Genomic DNA, 20,307 nt, shown 5'->3' on the forward strand with positions numbered 1-20,307 from the left:
CACTTTTTCATTCCTGATTCCTGAACTCACCATCTGCAATACTTTACCAGTAAATTATCACTTAACAATGTTTAATAGTAAATTAGTGATGCTTTTGTTCAACTCATTGCAAGTAAACATAGTATGTGGTGCTTACTTCCAGGTATCCAGTACTCCTTTGATACCTAGCCTCCCCAAACCTTTAATTTTAAAGAAACATTGAGACACATGTTTTATTAAAACCAGTAGGTCAAGAGAACCTTTGCACATTTGGCCTTCAGCATGGAAGTGTCAACTAGATACTATTGTACTTAGAGATGAAATCAAGTCAGACCAAATGTAATGAGCTGGCCTAGTTGCATGTCAGGGGTTTTATAGGTTTTCTAATGTTTATTTCTTCTTGATTATGCATTTTCTGGTCTTCATTTGGACTGGAGCATCATTACCTAATGTTTCCACTACACTTGAGAGGTGAAAAGTAATTTAGCACAGAAGTACATTTACTGTAAGTGTTAAATGTTCTTGCTGTCTCCTATGGGTAGAGCCTGGACATCCTTAAATCCATTTATTTAGCAGAAAAGAACTCTTTCAAGAGAGATGGATTTATTTCCTATGCTTTTTTCATTGATGCTGTTTCGGAAAGATATCAGCACACTAAAGGAAACAAAATGTTCAGCTCACAAATCTAAGGGGAGCTTGGAGCTGCTGAGACAAAATTACTTTGATATTTAAGAGGGATAAAAAAAATCCGTTAGAAATTCTGTTTTGAAAAATTAAGAAAAAATAAAAAAGAAATATTCACTTTCCAAGCAAATACAGTTCTTTCAGAAATCCAAATGCCATTATGTAAGTCACAGGAGGGAGAGAGTCCATGCTTGCTGAAATCCACAGAAACCTCCTGAAGTGGATTGTGCTCCATGTTGGGGAGTGCAGAGATGAGGGAGGAAGAAAAATGTGTAGTAGAAAAAAAGGGAATGAAAAGGTGGAAATACAGATGTGTGTGTGAACTTAGGTCACAGTTAGAGAATAAGGGAAAGAACATCCAGTACAGGGTTCCACTTGGGTTCTTCCTTGCCATTATGCTGGTACCAATGAGAGCTTCATCAGGACGGAGGAGGTGGAGGGGGAATTGATTTTTTTAGAAAGATGTGAGTAAAAGTAAAATACAGCAATGTCTGGAATGAGTTAAAGTTCTGGCTGATATTACTTAGTGATGGTGTTTTTATCTCTGCTTCCAATTAAATCAAACCATGGCAGTGAGATTTTACACAGTGCAGGATGGTGCACTGCATCATCAGATGAAACTTTGGGAAAATTTTTGTTTTGAAAAGTGAATTGCACCCTTAAATATCTCATGAAAGTGATAGAGCCCATTATCTTGTTTATTATTCAGCTCTTTAAAAAATCCCTTGATGCAGCAATAATTGCTTTCCTGAATCAACTGAATCTATGTAAAACAAAGTTTCAGCTGCTTTATTGAAAATATTTCCCTTAAGCCTATTACACTAAATGTCATCCAGAATAGTCTCAAGAAACTTGGAGAAAACTGCCTTTTTTGCTATTTTTCCCTAACATACTGAAACTAGTCTCTTGCAGTTTTATGTCCTTGTCATTCCACAAAGTATTAACTGTGTTTTTCTACTGAGCTGCCATTGTTAGCAGTATAACTATTGCATAAGCTGCAATATCAGCCATATCAAATATATTTGATATTGCAATATCAAATATAATTTGATAACAAATATCAAATTATAAAGTGGGATGGAGAAATCAAGTCAAGTGATTGGCATTCTATGCAGTTAACAGAATATAGCACTATAAGTGATGATATTTTGTCCAGTCTTCCAGGCTCATTGACTTCAGTAATTCTCTCTGTTCCTGGGCATAAAAATTCTTTCAAGGTCACACCCAAGGTTAAATCATGGGAACTTCAAAATGGGAAAGTTTAAAAAATACTTCTGAAAATAAAACAGAGGGCCTACTGAAACTAATGGGAAATTTTCCATTGACTTCAAAGGCAGTAGAATAGAATCAGAGCCATGAAACTTCATACATGGGAAAGGAATCCATGACAATGATTTTGTAGTAGTTTCTCAAAATTATACATTTCTTTTATCAGTTATAATAAACTATGGCTCCTCTTGAATTAAAGAACATTGTCTTGCAGCCTAGTACAAGGAAACCTACTTCAAAAATAGAAAATATGAGAAATAGAGCATTATAGAACTTGAATATTCAAAATTAAGCAATAATATTAAAGTATTTTTAACATTTTACTAAAACATCAATATTAATTTTGTAGAAAAATCTGAATTTTGAGAAAGCATACAGATGACAGATGTTATGATGACATATTAACACATAACATTGGTAAGAAAGTTACAGTGGAAGGTGTTTACTTGTTGTTGTGGTTTGGTTTGTTTGGTTTGGTTTGGTTTGGTTTGGTTTAGTTTTTTTAAGAGAGGAAGAACATTCACATTCTCAAACTTCATTATCACATTTTGGCATCTATTTTAAAAAATCAATATTTCTCCACAAATTTTAGATATGTTTAGAAACAAACCTGAAAAAAAAAACAAAAAAAAAACTTTGTAAGGTGCTAAGAATTATACATCTCCTTTTTACTGCTTTCTTCAAATGTGCATGCCATACTTCAGTCAGACTTCAGTCTGAAGTGTCAAAACATTATGCAGTGTGTTCTCAGCCAGACAAGCACTATAAAATGACCATTTTCATCACAGGAGAATTTGGCCCTGGAAGCAGATATTCCTGAAAATGGAAGAGATATATTTGCATTTCTTTTTCCCTGCTTTTTGGGTACATTTACATGATTCTTGAGAGGGACTTTAACAGTGAATCGTAAGCTGTTGTGTTGAGTTTGTTTTACATAGCTTTCTGCGAGGATTTCCACCAGAAAATCAATCCTAGAAATTTTGAGCATTAACCCAAAAGCTCTTCACATGACTAATGTGACCAACTGCAATTAATGACACTTTTAATAATAATCCTTCTCATAGCTGTAATTTGCAAAAAAAATGTATAGTACAATTCAAAATCATACATATATTTTAGAAAATCATAATATTTTAATAAAGAGCACTCCAGGAACAGAATAAAAGGTGATTTTTTTTTACTATTGCAATTTTTTATCTCCATTTGAGGTCTAAGATGGCTCATCCTATGAACAGTAAAAAGTGTTGCAAGTGGTGAGAGACAGCAAGATTATATAACTTTGCCACAAAGTTGTCCACATGGTACAGTTGATTCAAGGATTTGGGATAATTGCAACATTAACAACATGAGGTTAATTTTTTCGCTCATGTAGTAAAACAATTGCCATGAATTCTACCATGTCTCATCAGGCCACATTAAAACCTCTATTCTGTATAGTCCAGGCACTTTAATCCATATGAATCTCAATATTCCAGGTTTATATTTATTTTTCTTTGTTTCATGCATATTTGACATAGTACATGCAACTGCTCCTTCTGACTTTCACTCTGCATTGTTATTCAAAAGCCAAGAAGACAAATTCCCTCTGCAATTCAGAAAAGGCAGACTTGCAACTTTTCAGCATTTAAAAAGCCTTTTGTTACCCACTGTCAGAGAAAACAAGGTAAAACCAGCATTGTCTCTTTAATAATTGGTGCTTAAAACAAAGATGGATTTGAATAGTTGCCTTGGCTTTCTGCAGTGTATGTTTGTGCTGTTCTCTGCACAGCTCTATAGTTTCCAAGCTGTCTTAACCACAACATCAGGGGAAGTTGTGTGCTTGTTTCCCTGTATCCTTGTAAATCATACTGTCTATTTACATGCTTTCAAGAAACAAAAAAAAAAAATAAATCTGCAAGTGCTTTTATTAAATTGAGTTCCCCACTGTGCCACCAGTCTTCTTCCCTCTACTTGCTTTGAATGACTGTCTGAGGTTGGTAGTAAATGCTAAAAGGAAAAAAACAAACCAAAATAACAAAGCTGGAACAGTCGAACCTCAGGCCATTAAGGGCCATGTCTTCAAAGCCGTATTTCTAAGCAGAGAGGACATGTGGTTTCATTGATTGAATGCAGACTGAGAGACAGGAACTTGTAACTTTTAATTTCACTTGTGCTCCCGTCTCACTTTGCAACCCTTAAGCAACTTTATTTAACTCTGCAGAAGATCTAGCGTTGTGTTTTGTAGAGTCACAGCACCAATCCCAAAGGCTGAGGCAGATTTAGGCCACACTTTTGAGTTGTACCCATCCTGGTCTGCTCCAAGGGGGCAAGAAGGCATCCTGAAGGTAGCTCAGAGTAACCACCCAAGCTAGTACAATTATTTGTACTAAATCACACACACATGTGTTATCCTCAAGCCCTTGGCCTTACACTCCTATATCCCATATGCTGGATCTTATCCTGTATTTCTTGGAAAAGTCTGAGCTGCTTTTGATACTGGCTGTGCAGTTGAGCAGTTTCTGCAGTACGTGTATTTACCACAGGGCTGCATGCAGCTCACAGCTGAACACAGAACACGCAGCCCCATGTCTCAATTTCTCAACCTAAAGTGAAAAATAAAAATGCTCTTTGAATTCCAGGAGGAGGCTAACGATGCTTGTCGTGCCGTGACTTTGTGAGGGATCTTTAGCTAACCCTGGGAACAAAAGCAGCTGAAGCACATACTCTTATCTCCCCAGAGAAACTGGGAGGGATTCACTGCAGGAAGAACAAAGCACACATCAGCCCCTAGCTGAGATATTGCCTTTCCATGGCAGGGTTACCTGCGAGAGCAGGAGTCTGGACTCTGTGACCCAGGAGGTCGGTTCCAGGCCCTGGATGTACGGACACAGCAGGGAATTAGCTCCCTCCTGCTGACTGCCATCTGCTCAGAGGTATGGCCAGTGATGCTATCCAGGACAGAGCTTGCAAACCCCAAACTGGCATGAACAAGTGAGGGCTAGGGTGAATATAATTGACTGTAGCTGGTATTAGCAAAAAAAACTTCACAAAGCCAGCACATAAACATGTGAGGTCTGACCTTTGGATTCTTTATTTTGAGGAGGGAAATCCAAAACCTTGAAAGTTTCTAAAAAAGTACCAGAAGAGGAAAATGTCCTCATGTTTCTACCATGATACTGGCTAAATGTAGTCTGTGGTACTGCTCCAAACCCTGTTTCTTTGCCTGTTGAACACAAGCAGCAGAGAGCACTTCATCCTGTTAATTTTTGTTGCCTTTGTAGTGAGATATCTGGGACATCCTACCCACACAACTTGATGGAGAATGCTGTTTTTAGGTGCTTAGCTTCATTTTACCTTTTATTATGCTTGGGAGAGATAGAGTTGTTATAAATATTTAAGTGGGAAGCCAGGTAGGATAATTGAATTAATCAGTCATATTTACTTAATGCTCATATTGAGTTTAAGAAACACATCCACTGCTGTTATGTCTGATTATAGGTTCTGACTTGCAACCTGATTTTACTGTGAATCTTAATAAGCTTGTCATGTCTTTTATGGCATATTCTCCTTGAACCAGTGGGTCCAGAAGTACTTAAGCTTGTCTTCCCTGAGATGCAAGACTTTGTGATTATAGGTATGAGAATAAGGATTGCAAATGTAAATGCTAAGGGGTGTCCAGGCTACTGTAGCATTTCTTAGAAAAAATAATTACTTCATCAATTAAACAGCACCATTTAGAGGTGCAGGGGTATTCTACTTGCCATACATTAGAAGGATGATCTCATTTTCCATCCTGTCTTTATCTACTGCTTCTAACTGTAAGGTAGTATTCATCCAAAGAGCTTGTCACTGCAAAAATCAGCATGTAACAAGAAGAGAGGCTGAAAAGCGGAGTTTTTTCCTATCAGTGCAGTGACACTCTCCAAGCTCCCTTTTTAGAGGCCTGCCTGACTGCTTCTGGCTCAGTATTTAATTGAAGATTTGGCTTCAGGAAAAAAAACCCATCACACAAACATTGCCTCTTCACACCACTTTGGACTCTCCTTCTCCTAAGGAATAGCCTTAAGTTGCCACCTCATTTTTCACCATACTCATAGCCCATTCTAATGACTGATGGCTGGACACTACTGTCCTAGTCTGGATTAGAAAGGATGATGAAAAGGTGAATAATGTGTCATGCAGTGACAAGTATGACTGTGCCCAACAGACCCCAGGAGATAATTATGCTTTAGGAATAAAGCAGTACTTGAACTCTCATGGATGTGTTAACATTCTCAGATGATGTTTACTATGTCCTGCAGTAACTGATGCAAAAGATGACCTGACTGAGAGAGAGGCTGCAAATATAACATGGAAAGAAAATTGTCTTCTGGGATCACTAATTTGTAACTTTGTTTTTTTAGAGAAGAAAATAAACAATTCTTGTTTGCTGTTACCAAGCATTTGCTAAGTGCCAGTACCACAGCTGTCAAGAGACCAACTCAGGATTTTATTTATTTATTTTTAGGACATTCAAACAACAGGAAAATAGTGATTGCCTAGAAAATAAACTATAAAATTTTGATTTTTATTGCTTAGCTTAACAATGACAGAGAGTAGTGGAAGTTTTTGAAGTGTTCATCCACAAAAAGGGGAAAGACATTGATCAGGAGGATGTTGATGTGTTATGGGTGGTGCTAGAATGGAATCAAGCACAGTCAGAAGAAAAGGTGTGGTTATCCTCTCCTTTTGTTTCTTTTTATCACTATATTTATTCTGAAATTTTCCTTGCTACTGTCTAATTTAGAAAGGGAGACAATTTTTCTAAACTCTCCTTACACTGAAACACAAGTAAAGTTATGAATTCTATATGTTAGCGGAAGATGAGGATATTTCTAAATATCTTAGCTCAAAGGAGGTGAAGTGAGATGGTGAGCAAGTCTTTCTTCAAAGGATTGTGTTTGACAACCTTCCCAGCAGTCAAAAAAGAAACGACATAACCTAGAAAGTTCACAGACTTCATATAGGCTTTATATAGCAGCTGATTGGATGACCTCTTTCACCAAAGTTTCACTGAGAAGAAAGATCCCATTTATATAATACAAAGAGTACAGATGGAATAGAAAAAAAAAAGACATTTATATAAAAACTAGATAAATAAAAATTACAGGTGTGTTCTAACTGAAACACTACATTCAAAACAGTCTTAGTTTCAAGCTAAGACAATTCTATATACAGACATGTTATCTTGTGTTTTTTCTCTATAGGAAAGGTGCAGAGGTCATTGAAGAAAAGAATATAAAATATGATGATATATTTCAGTTCCTTCTGTGGTCACTATTTCACTCTATAAAGTTTCCAGTCCTCTAAAGCTAAAGCTGAGCATTGCTATTTAGGGAACCAGAACTTTACCTTGGAAGCACATTTTTTGCATCATCATTTTACCATTATATTTTCTTATTTGCCTGAAAAGCTCATGGCCTTAAAAGCAATATAGACCAGTAAAGTCACCCTCCTCGTTGTGTTTGGAATGCTCCTGAGAATACATTATTTGGTCAGTTTAGGTTTAACATTATAGTCATTAGCAATCCTCCACAATTTCAAAATGCAGAATTTGAGCTGTTTCAATGACTTTTAAGCTCTTAGATACATCACGGGGTTGCACCATATCTAATTTCTGTCTCAGATACTCTGGAAATGTAACAGACAGGTCCATGCTTGCTGTGTTTCTGTTGTTGTGCTCACCCTCTAGTTCAGACCATAAGATATGACTGAGTAAAACAAGAAATTCTCAGCTGAGACCAGCAGTCCATCTCAGTGTTTTGTCTCCAGCGAAGACAAGAAATTGTTGGAGTTGCTTTTGCCATCCAGTTTCCCTCTGTACCCATCCAGAAGTGCCTGAAATAGTGGAAGTAATGGAATAGTATAATGGAACTATTAGAGGGGGCACCCCTTTGTCTTCTCTTTAAGGGAACTTATTTAAAGACCAATAAATTATGGAACTCTTTCCACAGAAATTTTCACTTCACTATCTGCTATGTAAAAGAATATTTTTTGTTACCTGTTTTATATCTCACTAATTTTAATGAATCTCAGTGTCTCTTGGTATTCAAAATATGATTTTTATGCAAAAATTTCTTAATTCAATGCTTCTTGTGAGGCAGTGTGAGTCATAATCTTCCCAGGTCAAGGCTGGTATTTGCAGTTAATTTGCTGCAGGTACCTGTTCAAATCACCTCACATTTTCTTTTGTTCTAGTGCAGCTCAGTGATTTGTGGGAAATGAACTCAGAAAGTGACCGAAACAGCCACAGTGAATGTGTTTAAACATTGACATGTGCTTAGTCAGTCCTTATCTGTGCTTTGAAAGTAGCTGGTTATTGGTTATAGTAATGAACACTATGCTTTGACAAGATTTCCTCCTTCATATAAGCCTTAAGCAGAAGATTTGAATATTTTTATTTTTTTTTAAAAGAGGGCTAATGCTTGAAATTCTATATTTTCAGTGAATATAGAAACAGGTTTTTTTTTTCTCTTGAATACAGGATGGTTTTCTCTTTCACTGGAACAGAGGGCAGTATCTCCCAAGAGACTCAAAAGGCTTGAAGGTAGCTGCTGCCAGGGTGGGTTAGTTTGAGCATGTGTTTGGATAGAGCATGTGGCAGCATCTCTCACAATGTATGGTATTAGGAAGTACAGTTTATTTTGATTCCAATAGGAAGGAAATAATTTCTAAAATAACACCTTACAGTAAACAGACTCAACTGTGGTGGGCTGAACTCATATGAGACAATAAGTCTTATCCATTGGAATAATGGTAGCTGTTTTATTTTTGTCCTTTACTACTTCCCACTACTTTTTGAGTGAAGGTCAGTTGTTTGCTGTAACGGGTCAGAGACATCTGGATGAATTTGGAGTGAGATGTCTGACAAATTCTTACCAAATCCGAACTGAAGGTGTATGAGAGTGGTGATGGTGATGGGTGAAGCCTCAGATGGCCTCCCCTCTTCGTATTTATTCTAATTGTCAGTGTCACTTTGTTGTTGAAGCTGTGTATTCTACATAACACAACAGAGATGCAGTAGCCCAAAGACAGGTGGAATAAAATGGGATTTGCACTATAAGGAAATTTCCTTTGTGTAATCAAAGCAACGTCTGCAGTTACTCAGATTCTCAAAATCCTTTTTCTAGGCTGCTTATAGATTCTTCTGCCATTCATGTCTCCATAAAGCAGAGGAGTTTGATATTTTTCTTCATCTCTCTGCTTCCACGTACACATGTACCTGTCCTCTGCAGGCAGTGGAACTGGAAGGTGCAAGCCCATGCCTGCTGCTATGCATGTAGCAATAGCAATATTTCCATGGCCATCAAAGTTGATTTGCTTTTAAGTTCCCTTAATTTATAACCCCCTATAAAAAAAAGAACATGTAGAGGTCAGAGCAGATGAGCAGAGGTAATATTGCTGAAAATATCATGGATTGCATGTAATGCTAACACTGTCTTTATCAATGGGTTATGGCAACTATACACCTTATTAACAGAAGTGTATGTGAGGAACCTGTGCACTTAGTATGTAAAATTTTGGTGCAGACATAAATCAAAATCCAAGATTTCCCATACTTACAAAGGTACATCTATTAGTGACCTACCTCAGTTTTTAGTACAAGGAAAAACCCATCAGCAAATCCCCAAATCCAGCAGCAGATCTTTATATGTAGTTCATTTAAAGTACCCAGAGGTCTGTATAGAAAACATGAGTGTCTTCTTATTTGATTCATGCAGTGACCTGAAAAAAATAGAGTGCTCACAAACAGAAGAAAAATAATTGCATTTTTGAGCAGGCATATTTTGCTGCCTGTAGAATAGCTTAAAACTCTATCTCACTTTTTCTTTATATACTTCTCCCTCTGGCCCTCTCTCAGGTTTTCTTGTGCTCTGCCTCTCTGCCTTTCTGAACTCATTTGAGATGTCCAGTTTTGCATAAGCACAAAATGCTGATAATACTGTTGTGACTCCTTGCAATAACAACTGTGCTGAAAAGTAGCACATGGACACATATTGATAAGGACTCTGCTGCCTGGAATGATTTGGCACATGTCAGATGGAATTTGCATTTGAGCTGAAGGCCAACTCCAGGCTTCTGTACCTCTTAGGACCCACTTAAAAACTACTAAGAGAGTTTAAGTGGTTGCAAGTCTCTTGCTGGCTGTCTGCATGTGGCTAAAAGTCACCCACCATGAAGCATTAATGGCAGAGGACTATGGTTTTTTACTTTACTATGGGTATGTGTAATTTGTGGGCCTCCTGGCAATTTTGATCAACTGATCCAACCACACACAGACCTCAAAGGTAAAGGGGAGAAGTGGAAAAAGAAAGCAGAATTTCTTTCTGTGTTCTTTTCCATCTTTGTCAGGATTCGTTCAACATAAAAGCTTTGAACTTTACAGTTGAAATAAGCTTAGACAAGCTCTTTTAAAAATGTTTTAAAGCAGTTATTGAGAAAATATAATGATAGAAGCTTCAGGACAGAATAGCAGGGCATTGTTCTGTTCTGAGCTGCTTCTTCATAAATGCACAAAGATGGCAGACTCTTCCCTGTATCTACTCTGTACATTGTGGACAAAATTAGACCTATTGCCATTACTATATCCTCCTTTCTCTGTTCATGTTCAGAAGACTTGTGATTTTGGTATATCAGGTGAAACTATTCACACAGAATATTCAGTCCTACAGTCATCAGCATGGGGCAAAAGAAAAATTGGCTGGAGAAACACATCCAGCTTCTGGAAATTATGTCAGTTTGGCTCTGCTTTGTCTTTGAGCACCTTCTGTGTTGGCAGCATCTCTGTTCCTTCAAGGAAATAGTATAGCAGAAGGAAGACTGAAAAGTGACTTAAAGTGACTTAAATCATAACTGCAGATGTAAACACCATTTCTTCTTCTTCTCTGTCTCTTCTTCCCCAGGGAACTGAGCTGCTGCCAGAAATTAAAGGCAGATAGTAGTTTCTTGGTTGATGTAAACTGTTCCAGTCAGTGTTTAAATGTATAATCGTACTCCTTCATCCTGCAGGAACAGTGCTCTTGCTGGCTAACACTGCCTGTATGTATCATTTTGTGATCCCTTAAGAGTTCTCATGAGATTCTTGTGGTTTTAATTCCACAGCTGAGAATCACTGGGTTAGAAATGTCTATTTACTATTTCTAGCTTGCTCTTATTTCTACTTGTTCCTAAAACTTAAGCTGCCCCGTGTTAAACTCTATCCCATGCAGCCTTCTTTTCTCAAAGAGCTTTCAAGGTTAAAGGGGAGATCTGAATGGCTCTTGGATAAAGGTAGTAGTGTACCCTTTCACTAAACGAGAGCCAAATCAGATCAGAGTGCCAAAAAGTTTGCTCTCTGTCAGAGGAAGATCTGGGATTCTGCTCTCTGTCTGAAACAAGACTTGGGGACGATTCACATCCTCATTGCTGCAAAGAAATTCTTTAAACCTACAATAATTTCTTCAATCCTTTTAGTCCTGAGATGCACACATTCTAAGGATATGCACTTGACCAGAAATACTAAAAAGAGACAAGAGGACTCTCTCACTGCAAATAGTTATTATCATAGAGTTACTGGAATCTTGAATAACAATTAGCAAGAAATAAATGGCAGAACCAAATAAAAGCAAGTGAGGTAAAAAAAATCTGTTAATGGTCTGTAATACTCTTGGTAAACTCTTTTCTCCTACTGCCTCTGGTGTTTCTTTCCTCTGTGTACTCAGAAAAATCACTGGGTTTACTGGTGTCCAGATAACCAGTGTATGGATTTTTCTGTATTGCTATAAGACAGTTACAGTTGCAGCTGTACCTTTAGTGTTTCATATTACTGATTTTCTTTTCTGATGTTATGTAGGAGCACAAGCTGTTGCTTGTATGAAGTGCTGTGTCATATAGGGTGCAGTGAGATTATTGCACTTTCTCCACCTGTGCATACAGAAAAGTGTAATTGGATCACTGGGAAAAGATAACAAATCCAGATCCCCAGGCTCTTGTCAGGCACTGTTGATGCTGAGATATTGTACAGTTGATAAATAATTCAGCTATTTAGCTGACAGGGATTTCAGAGGCTTAGCTGTACATTCTTTATCCATCATTTTAATATCTTCCCCTTTGCTGTTAACTGGCTATCTGATGGCAATGATTTAAGAAATTTGCTTGATAACCTTCTATTTGCCTGTTACAGGGACTGTATCATATAAGCGAGATTTGTTCTATATCTGGGGAACATCTTTTGTTCACTGGCCCCATAAGTAACTGCACCATACGTGATAGGTTCTCTGAAGCAGAAGTTAAGAGTGTAAACAACTTTATTAATCTTTCTTGATAGCTCCTTAGAAGTGTTTATGGAGTAGTTCTTAGAGCTGTGAAGGAGCAGCATGCTAAGTAATATTAAAATAGGAAGGAGAGATCTCCATCTGCCTTTGTTGGAAAGATGAACGTATGATGACACTTTCAACTTTATTTATACTGAGGTGCCTAAGAAATTGAGGGGCAGCTCCTGCTATATTTTCTCTCCAGGCCATATGCTACAAATATGGAAGACAAGAATATGACAGCCCATGCTCATTTTCCTAAATGAACGATACCCCACAAGGTAATGTGACGCCGTTCAGGATCTCATCAATGATGTAGCACCATGCAACACATTTAAAATGTGTCAAAATGTTGTCTCCAAAGCAGCAATGTTTAGCCACTTAGGTCACTAAAAGCAGCTTTTTCAAATTCTCCACAGACGTTTTGCCAGGCTGCCCACATATCTCTAGATAAAAGCAAACTGTTTGCTTCACAGTGTAGAATAATTTATAGGTAGGGACCAATTTGCTTGCAAAGAAGCAGCAGGTTGCCATCATTTTTTCTTAGTAGAAAATGCATTATGCTAACCACAGTACAGAATGTATGTGTTCCAAAAGGGGAATTATTTGAAATTAGTTTAGTATTATTAGTTTTTCACAAGCAGTCATGTCTGGTTTTGTCAAGGAAAGCTGCAAGCCCTCTGGAAAATGGTCAAGAAGGCAAAGAAAGATTATCTTTCTATTTCTTTCACTGTGTTAAGTGCAGCTGTCCAGAGGCAGATAATTCCACAACAATTTTTGTGGTTTTAAATTGTGGAATGTAAACACTATTTTACAAACGCTTTTATGAAGTGGAATTGTATCCAAAATTACGTTTTTGTGTAAAAAAGTCGATTTTTTATTCTTCCCCTACTTTTTTTCCCTCTGTCTTTGGTCACAAAGGATCAGAAAACATTGGACCTCAGGCACATTGCCTATTGAAAACATTATCAGAACTGACAAATCTACACACAAGTTTTTTGCTTCAGTGAAACTATATATTTTAATGAAAATATGTTTTGATGAAATGTTCTGGATGGCTCCTCACGTGAGATTTTTTTCATCTGCCACTTCCAGCTTTCTCAAACCAACGTCACATCATCACATGGTGCATTGATGAGTTTATGGAATCCTAGATGAGATCCATCAAAACTATTTCACCTAAGATATGAAAACAGCTTTTGGGGATGAAAGACTGGGGAATTTATTTACTGCCATACTAAATAGATTGTTCTCACTGTTTGACGAATTTGTTAAGTTTTGAACACTGAGGCATTAGACTGGTGAAAAATTAGAGTAGGCCTTGGGGCAAGGTTAATAAAGACACCAATAACCCTTTGCTAGTAGGTGCAATACTCCATTTAATATGAGTCTTGGAGGTGATCATCTGTTCCTCTTTGCCCACTGGAGTGAAAATATGATGGTCACCATCTGGAGTAATTTTTTAGCAATCAGCAATTTTATAATGAAAGCAGAGATATTTCTTTATAAAAAGATGCTTGAGCTATCAATGACTTTGGGCTGCCTTGAAGTCCTACACAGCTCAGAAGCTCACGTTGGATAAAAACCTGGAGTTCTGCACCTTTTCTTCTTCCTTGTGTTCTGTGAGGGTGTCCTGTCTGCTCATGTAGAGGCAATTAAAGATTTTGCTTTTTAATTTGACATGTGTGTCCTCAGTAACTTGTACTCTAACAGTTACAATTAGTTGACATACTAAGCTTGGATGTTTTCTATGTTAGGACTCCACAGGCAGGACATTCTTAGTGGGCACTTTTCCATTTCTAGAATGCCTAAGATGAAATTATCAATAGAAATTGGTCCATGCATGATAAATTCATGCAGACAGTCATTCAGATAAGACTGGATGATATGACAAACCATAACACGAATTTGGGTAGATATGTGTTCTACTAGACATTCTACAGTATTTCATTTATGGGTTTTATCACTAAAAAGAGTAATTTTTTATTTACCTATGTGTGCACGAGCAAGGATTTTTTTTTTTTTTTTGCCACATACTGCAAACACAGTTGTTTCTGGGCTCAGAGGTCTCTTAATTTTCACAGGTGAGGTAGTCTTGATGAAGTTGTGCAATGTCAAATTTTCAGAATAACTTCCCTCTGTTACAGTTCAGTAACTGTTAAACACAGGAATGATGATAACATTAGTGTAGGTAGTCTCCACACCTGAACTTTGGCACTTCAACAGCCATTTATGGAGGAGTCTGAGGAGCTGAGCAGGGTGTGTCGTACAGCACAGAGCCTGACACGATGACTGGCAGCCTTGAATTCATGGCCCCACCTGAGGCACTAATGCTATTGATCTTGTAGCTATTTCAGCTCTGCTTCCTGGACTGCAGCAGCCACTCCAAAGATTATGTCTTGTAGTAGGTTCTCTCTCTTGACCTGTTACTGGTTCCTGTTAATGTGTGCAAGGAAAAATCTATTCTACCTGAGCTTTCCCTCCTCAAAAAACCTATATTTTTTCCATTATTTATTCTCTTTTCTCTCCCACCCTTTTACCTGCCTTCTAATGCCTATGAAGTAATTCCACTCTGTAGCAACCTACAAGTAAAAAAGTCTTGAACTATGAATCTGGGAATAGTGTTTTTGCAAGACTACATGAATATTAATTTTCCCAGTAACAAAGTCCTATACAACTCAGTTTGTCAGGTATGTAACAGTCAAGTCAGCAGTCACAGACAACTTTGAGGACCAAGTATGTGCATGTGTGTGAGGACAGAGAAAGTGGGAAGAAAACAAGTCCCACATTTATTTATTTATTTATTTGTTTATTCAGGGAGAGGAGGTTTCCTGCTGGCTTAGCTCCCTCTCCTGGCAGTCAGGAATCGGGCTGTATCAGTCCTGTTGAACCTGTACACTACCCAGATTTCCAGAGATAGATCTCTTGTTCACTGTAATAGCCTGCCTTTTAAAAAGGGATTTCCTCAAGCCTGCATCCTTCTGGGCAGTGTGTCTGCATATTTTGTAGGAATGTAGCTAAAAAGAGAAAAAAGGCTTGGAGGACCATAAGGTTACAGAAGAACCATAAAGAGAAGCATGGCAAATTATGTCTTTACACCCATTGTTGCAAAATGTACTGCTCTCTAAATTTTTTCCTGTCTCCACCAAGGCAGATCCAAATCAATTTCACTTGCATCCTCAGGCTGCCTGATCTGAGGTTTTGAGAATAATTATAAATGCAAATTGAGAAGTAAAACCAGAAACATCCTGATCAGAGTAGAAAAATGCACAGGAGTTCAGATGTGTACATTTGCTGAATCATTTTGCTAACAATATTGCAAAGACAGTAATGCCCTTCTCTGCCAAAATCAGTTCATATAGATTTTGTTGTGTGTGTAACAGTGTACAGAAACACTCCAAGGTTTCTTTCCTTCCTATACCAGCTACTGATCCTTATTCTGCCATCAACACTTGCTTTAGAAGAGGGCACCAAGGGTGGTTTCTTCCTCTCTGTCTCATTTTCTTCACCTCTTTTTCTTTCTCCTTACCTCCTCTTCTTACATAATACACACCCATAACTGTGAAGCAGCCAGAACAGCAGGCATACAAAAGGGCTTCCTGTAAAAGTGTTTTGATTCCTTTGGGTCATTTTCCCCATGGCTTTCATGCAGAGATAATAGACTCATATTAAAATTTGAACACAAAGTTCAAATCCAAGTAACTCATAGAGAAATTAGTTCAGCAAACCATCACCCAAGGTTTCTAATCACTTAAAAAAACCAACCAAAAACCAACCAAAAAAATGTTACAAAAAATAAACCACAAGGATATTCATTAATGTGTACACTCACAGATATGAACTCATATGGAAAAAAGGCATTTGTCAGGTATTATTCTGTAATTTTTCTTGTTACCAGTTGATAGATACACAGGGATATTTTTCTTGAGAACAAGGAACTCTGTACTAGATTTCATACAAATGGAATTAGATTTGTTTTCTGTTTGTCATTCAGTTCCAAACATAATAGCCTTGTACTTACTGTATATTATAATTACCTAGAGTAAGATTATGACTTGATTATAACCCTGGTCTTCAGTAAAGCCAAGAAAATTTATGCCAAATGGTTCAGTGCTAAATAAGAGTCACTGACTGGTAATAGTGAAAAGAATAAGTATGACCATTTGGTTTTGGTTTTGTTTGCCTTTCAATTTATGTTGCATGGCACTCAGATCCAGATAAACGGATGAACTGCTGGGAAAAGTGGTGCTAAATGATTAGACTGTTAGGAAAAAAAAGGCCTTGGATTCCTTTGACCTATTTTTTATTATTTTCAGGATTCCTTGAAAGAAAGAATAGCCAAGTATTCTTAATTTTATTATCTCAGAAAAATTTATAGCCTTAATGTAAACCATGTCTAGGCTAATGAAGACAGACAACCTGGCTTTAGGAGCACCTCAAAACTCTGTGCTTATAGGGCTGTAAGTATTTAAATGCAGGCTTGGTTCTGTATGCTATCCTCTCTTTATTCTCTTTTATCTTCCCTGAGTATCACTAGGTTCTCAGGTAGCCACAGGGACCTTGACTACACGTTTGGAAGACTGCAGAATGAAAAATGGTAAAGTTGGTTCCAAGGGCAGCTTTGGAGATTCTTTAGACAGCATAGGCAGAGCCACTGAGGAAATATACCAGTTAGTGAGGTAGGAAAAAATTCCACAAACAGACTACTAGTGAGTTGATTTTTTTTTCCCCTAGATGCCACAAACTTGTAATTGAACATAATTTTCAGTAATATAGTAATTATTTCATGGCTATGCACAGCAGGGTAACAAATGCTGGAAGTTATATGGAGAACTCTGACCAGTAAAGGTACAAATATTAAAAAACTTTCACCTTACCAACTTGCAGCCAGATGTTTCAACCTTTAAAATATCTTTAATCAAAACACCTTATCTTTTATCTAGTACATAAAGTCAATTTACATTATTTATTATTTATCTAGTACATAAAGAATTTTTCTTTTTCAGCTATCATCAGTTATGCCAAAAGGGAATTTAAACAGAGCAGGTTTAAAAAAAGTCAGTGAGATAAAAATGTTGATCAGAAATGCATTGTAAGTTATGAAATTAAATATTTTCACTGATTGCAGGAACTGCTAAGCCAAATTTTCAGACTTGGCCACCTAAAACAAGTGCTATTTTCTCATCTCTTTCAATGTGGTTTTCTTAACTTCATTGTATCATTCCTTAAATCCAAATGGGATTTAATATCCTGGCAGCAGTAAGGCAGGAAATGTCTTACACACTTGGAAGACATAACTTGTGTCTGAGGAGGATATAGTGAGAAATAATAGAAATCAAGTGTACATGGGAGGATATAGAAACAAAAATTACCAAATTGATGATGGACAGATGTGTTATTATTGAGGCATTTTCTTGTTGATTTCTTTAATTTTAATTGTGACACTTGACTTTTTTCCTACCTAGATTGGGTTATAGAACTTTTTGACTTCAAATAAGCAAAGTTACTCCCATTTATAGCTTGTCAGTCAAGTCCCAAGATTTACAACCACAACAGCTAAGGAATGCCTTTAAATCCTGCACTTCCAAATTTCTACTTCTGAAAAAAGCAGTAAGGTTGAAGAGAGACTCAATTTAGTATTTGCAGTTATGTTGAAAACAGCTTGCTTTAGAAATCCAGCATGCCAGGAATGGTCAGGAAAGCTGAGTGACTCTACTGGTCTTCAGTTTTGGCAGTTTACTGAAGGAAAAATTGTTCACACTTTTCTAGCCTTTTGGAATTTACAGACAATGATTTTCCTTCAAAAAGTTTTCTTTTTTTTTTAATTGAGCAGATTTCCAACTCTTTGATCTTTTTAATGTCTTTGGGGTAGAGATTTCTGACACAGAGACAGAACTCACTTTTGCATTAGGATCCCTGAGATATGCTGAAAAATACAGCAACTGTGAGCCCTATTTTAAGTTAATATTAAGCAGTTGTAAAAGTCTACTGAAGTAAAACCCTTTCCAAAAAAGGTACTTAAATACATTCAGTTTTATCCTTGCATCCTCATTCTTTACCTCTGTCACACCACAGTCAGCCCTGAAGTCATAGATATCTAGTTAGATATGAACTTGTGCTTTTGCTTAATATGATCAAGAGTAGTCCCAAATACATACAATCTGTACTGACTTTTATTGTACCAGTTTATTAAGGACTGATATCTAGAGTTTAGGATACTGCCATTAATAAGAAGACTACTTTTCTTTCCACCATAAGGGAAGAAAACATTAGGAGAGTTTTAGCAGATTTCTAACAACAAAATCCATGTAACAAGAAAAGGAGAGAAACTCCAGAAGTGACTGTCCAATCAAATCTCTTTTTCTTGTACTAGCTAATGAGAAATGCAGTGTGCTTGACTTAATTTGTTCAAATCATTACTGAAATCTTTAATTCAGGTGCCACATCTACTTATGTGAGAGGTACACTGGACCAAGTACTAGAATGAGGTGAATGCATAAATCAGTTTAAATATGACAGTCCCTTCCTAGGACATTCCCAGCACACCAGGAACTGCAGCTGCCTGTGCCTGCATGTTCTCAGCTGGGCTTTCTGTTGTACCCGGGAGTGAAATAAAACCTAATCAGTAGCTGGACTTGCAATCAGAAGTGAGCTTAGTGCGGAGCATTGGATCTGTTAGGAGGTACGGGCTGTACGGGCTGTCTCTCTCTCTGATGATGATGATGGAAAAGTGAGAGAACAACTATCATTACTCTGTGTGGTCCCAGTCATCTCAGAGGATGCTCTGCATATCCATTTTCATTTAAAAAGAGAGTGTCATGACAGATCAGAGCACTGTGATCTAGATGGGAGCCAGGCCATATTAAAGGCAGATAAACCGTCACACTTAGGCTCATGTTAGGATGTAATCCTGTTAAGAGTTTCTCTACAGTATCACGTCATCTGGCATAATTGAAAAGAAATCACTCCTCACTGAAATATGCCTGTGAGAGAGAAAACCATGAACAGTGGTGTACCTAATCATACTGTTTCTATAAAAGGACAATACACAGTATGGGCTATATTACAGTATTATGCTTACATACCTTTAAAATTTGCATTCATAATGATAAACAGGATTTTTCAGGGTGTCACTTTTTTATCTCCTGCTGTTTGAACCTTGAGGCTGATACCTGATGGTTCTCTAAATAAATGCAGTAATCTACAAGTACAAGGTTGAATGGTTATAACAATTTGACTCCTAAGGGTGCTCTCTGTAATACCAGTCCATAGGATTCCCAGAAGTAGCATCAGGGACATGTTATAAACTGTACAGCATTATCAGAAGAGCAAGGTTTTATGGATGACCAAAGTAAGTTTCTTTCTGAATGATCTGGATGTTCTTAAATTGTTTAAATAAGTATTAAAAAAAATTTAAAAAAAATTTAAAAAATTAAAAAAAAATCACCATTTTGAAACAGGATTTTTGTCACTAAAATTCCATTTTCTTGGAATCCCAGCCTGAGTTTTGATCTGGATAAAGAAGACTTGGTAAATTACTGTGTCCTGAGATCTGCACATTTTGTACTTGCCAAGGTTGATATCCTTCATTAGGTCCAACTATGTATAATGCGGGAGTGGGGGGGAAGGGCACGACAATCGTTGGAAACAGCATTTAACAAGACAACATCAAATGACACAGTACCTTCCATAGCATGCTTTAAAGAGTGGGAATGTTTGGTTATAGATCTGAATAATAAATAGTAGCTGCGAACATAAAAAGCATGCTTACAAGCTGAAAATGCACATTAAGGAACTTAACTGTACTAAAGCTAACACACTTGTTTATGCAGCCATTCACAGGTAACTGTGTAGCAAAATTAAAAGCCATATCTAACCTTTATGGTTTCAAAGGAAGTGTTTTGCAAAACTGCCATAGTTTGAGCTGATATCCTAAAACAAAAACTTAGCAGATGTGAGCCTGTTTCATTTAGCGGAAAGCAAGTTGTGAAATCCATTGACAGCACTGTTCGCATCACAACCAATATCAAGATGACAGTTTTAGCAAATGCATGTCTTACAGCAG

The 20,307-nt window shown here is 37.2% G+C and overlaps 1 protein-coding gene across 6 annotated transcripts in view; it reads left to right on the forward strand.

Moving 5' to 3' along the window:
- Nucleotides 1–20,307, forward strand: part of FLRT2 (fibronectin leucine rich transmembrane protein 2) — a 62,824-nt gene that overhangs the window by 34,084 nt on the left and 8,433 nt on the right. The window lies entirely within an intron of this gene.

Source organism: Pseudopodoces humilis, chromosome 7 (assembly GCF_049639895.1).
Source record: "Pseudopodoces humilis isolate 2021_Gansu_Grassland_sample_001 chromosome 7, ASM4963989v1, whole genome shotgun sequence".
Classification (NCBI taxonomy): Eukaryota; Metazoa; Chordata; class Aves; order Passeriformes; family Paridae; genus Pseudopodoces; species Pseudopodoces humilis.